We start from the raw sequence: 3,655 nt of genomic DNA, 5'->3' as shown, positions 1-3,655 counted from the left end.
TGCGCGATTGAGGGCTGAGATACATAACTTATAACTAGAGAAGAGACTAGAAACACAACATCTTGCCGAATTCAGCTTCCCCAATTTAATGTAGTAAACTTTAGACTGGCCACCGTGTACAGCTCTTTCTAGTTGCACAAGGACAACCAAATTCTTTGGAAATTTCCACAGAAAACGTAAAGACAGCACTTCCCGAAAGTTACCTGAAAGTGATGGGTCAAATCTAGTTATTGACGAGTGAATCAGAATATCAGCCAGCTCTACCAGTTTGATACAGGTCCGCACAGCCTTCTTTTAGGAACAAAGGAAAGATGCTCACAGTGGGCAAAATAGTAGTTTACATAGAACTATGCAAGAGGACAATAGTTGAACGGAATTTAACGAAAAAAAAACAACCATTCGATGTGCGATATAATTGACCCTATTCTTGCAATTGGCAATTTAAAGAATTACTGGAGATTGCGCAAATGCCATATCAATTAACGTAAAACCACCAATAACACTGCCTCTCCAAGCGGAAAGCGCCCAGATAACACCGATTGTTATTGCCAAATCGTTGCAAATTTTTACCAAAACGGAAACCCTTCATTCCTAATAGGACGCAGAGACAATCCGTTTGTTTAAGCATTAAAAAAAAAATTATTTAATGTAATTTATGAGATTCACAACAGGATTCGTCTCACAACTTCTGAAATCGAAAGACATTGGATTTTTCCCGAGTAAGCCAGAGATCATTATATAAAACTCAGAAGGATCACCCACTCCATGTTATCATAATAAGCTCAATCCCATGAGCGTTTTAATTTGTGTTGCCTTACATTCTACTTGAAGAAAACAGATGCGACACTGATGTAACTGACCGCACTTTCAATGTTCGAGAGGCAATGAGAAAAGTGATGCAGAATTTTCTTTCCTCGAAACGTCCGTGCAACTTGCAAAGCAAAGAGGGTTAAGGTTTTCGCGCTAACGCACACTGAATACTACCACTAACTTGGTTCAATGATACATAGCATGCCAAATCCTTACCTCAAAAACACAAGAAGATTACATGACGCATGAACGAACTTTACAGCGACGCGGTTTGTTTAGCTGAACATTTTCAACAACAACAACCAACTTTTAATGTAGATAACCTAAGCAAAGGAAGACTAGAAAGTAAATCATTCAATGAGGAAGTTAAGCAGCAGCTATTTACCTCGGACATGAAAATTTCCCTTGATGAATCCACTGTTGTCAGCATAGCGTTACAAGAGGCACCAACTTTTGCAACACATTATGCACTGAAAGCGCAACCACAAATTGAATGACAATAAACATATCTCACTCTCTCGCTTTGAAACTTTGGCCTGAGTACATGTGCAAGCAACTATTACGGCGTTAGACAACTATAAAAACCTTGTCCCATAATGTGTACACCTGAAATCCCTTAGCACATTTACAGGTTTTGTAACATGTAAATTGGTCCCGCACGTGCACAAGCAAGAAAAACCTATCCTGCTAATTCGTCAAGTCAAGTAACTTTATTTCAACTCGGTAAAAACATCAGGCAAACTATAAAATTCTGAACCATTCATATCAGACATATATATATAACCTATGATCTAACCCATATAATCATATCATAAAAATAGAATATAAGACGTATAATCACCTACTTGCTCATTACAGCAAACTTAACAGAGAATAGTAAAAAATGTTGCGGAAGGCGGAGGAACTTCTGCTTAATTCCAGGCTCTTTCTGGCGTAGGTTAATACCATAGCCTACCCAACATGAGTCATTTATTCTTGAGTCTTTTAGTTGAGCGGAGGCAGTTGCGAGGCTGGTGTGACCTATTTGAAAGCTTAGCTACTTTGGTCACTGTGCACTTTTAATTTTCATCGCTTGTGTAATTTACTTTGCAGTTCTATCTCTTTACTCTTGTAATGTAGTTTAATGTAGAAATATTTGTAAATAGTGCAAAAGAATTAAAATGAAAAAGGAATAAAGACTGGAGTGTAGGCAACACGCGAAATAAGTCAAACGCAGTATAGAAATGTATCGCATTCGGACACATCACCTTCCTGCTATTTTTTGGCAAGGAGAATGTATTGCGCAACGACCAGAATGTAATGGTCTATGAAGCAGCCTCGCTTTGAGCAGGAGTCACGAAACACAGCAACGAACGATTATCCACGTAATGAAATGATATATGAAAGGAATCATATATTGAACTGCGGATATCAAATCAAGTGAAGCTATGATCCTCTCAGTTATGAACGCAATCTTAGCAATTGCGTGGAGAAGCCTGAAAAATTTAGGACTTCAACGGGGTTTGAACCCGTGACCTCGTGTTACCGGTGCAACGCTCTAACCAACTGAGCTGTGATGACGCCACTGACATTGGGAGTTGGTCATTTGTGGTTTCTAATGTTTCCGTGATGAATGACTTCACTCGTTGATTCGTTCATTACGGGTACATTAGAACCAGTGCAGTCCAATTCGGTCTGTAATACGGGTGATTAACAAAATCGGACGGCCGCGTAGCGGAAGTCCCTAACCGTAACCCTAACCCTATTTGAATTGCTCAAAATTTTTACGATTTTTGGCAAAATGGACACGCAAGCACTTTATTTTCTCTTCCCTGCGGAATCAATAAACGTCACGCAATTGTTACACTTTAACCTTTAATAAAATCATTTGTATGTAGTTACCAAATCATAATCTAATCGATATAAACTGTTTTATATATGCACCAATACTTTTGGTAAGTAGCCACGAGCCCCTTTGGGGTTTGTACGTTTACTTTTTAAGATACCGGCAAAGGCCACTTTCTAAGCCGCTTTAGCAGAGACTTGGATGTTCTCAATTTGTATCCCTGATCAAATTATTCAAAAACGTGAGCAAATCATGCTGTGGTTCTAATCAATTGATCGCACTGATTTACGAAAACGTTAAATAAAAGTTATTCTTGATATCATGCATCGATGAGCTGGCCGCCGAGATTTATAGAGATATAGCCTATACTGCGATCAAGCATCACAAAATGAACCAAAATTACTCATCAAACATCGTGATCAAGAAAAGCTCTCTGGAGCGCCTGACTCGTTAACATCAGTTTCGTCCACTTTCATCATGTTTTTTATCCTTGCTCTAAGGTATATCATCTGCCGAGCGAGATTCTTGTCTTGTAACTGCATTTCTTGTAGTTCTCTCCGCAGCCACACAATTGCGTTCTGTAAATCCACTTCACGTTCTGCCATGCTCGCTCCATCTCGTTGAATCACTGGAAACTTGTTTGTCTTTCCTCCATAGATGACCACGTCTTTATTTGTGAACGCTCCCAAGCCATACTCATCATTGAAGTTTACCCTCCGCTGCTGTTGTTCCTGTTTCAAGTCACCACTTCTGCTCATGACGATGCTTGAAAAAGTTCATGCAATTTGTTATAAGTTGAGTTAAAAGACACGAATCTTAATCACGTAAACAATATAGCCATTGTTTGATTTGACCAATCATCTCCCTTAATTTTGCTGATGGCGTTTTAGAGGTTATTGTTCTTGTGGCCGGTGGTTGTTTTCATTTACCCTGGGAGCAGAGAACAATTCGAAAACAATACTCGCAATTCTCTGCTCTCTGTCGCTTTGATTCGCTTTGATTTATACTCTTCGATTTATT

The sequence above is a fragment of the Montipora capricornis genome, chromosome 12, assembly GCF_036669925.1.
Source record: "Montipora capricornis isolate CH-2021 chromosome 12, ASM3666992v2, whole genome shotgun sequence".
NCBI classification, from domain to species: Eukaryota; Metazoa; Cnidaria; class Anthozoa; order Scleractinia; family Acroporidae; genus Montipora; species Montipora capricornis.
Note: the sequence above shows the minus strand (reverse complement) of the source record.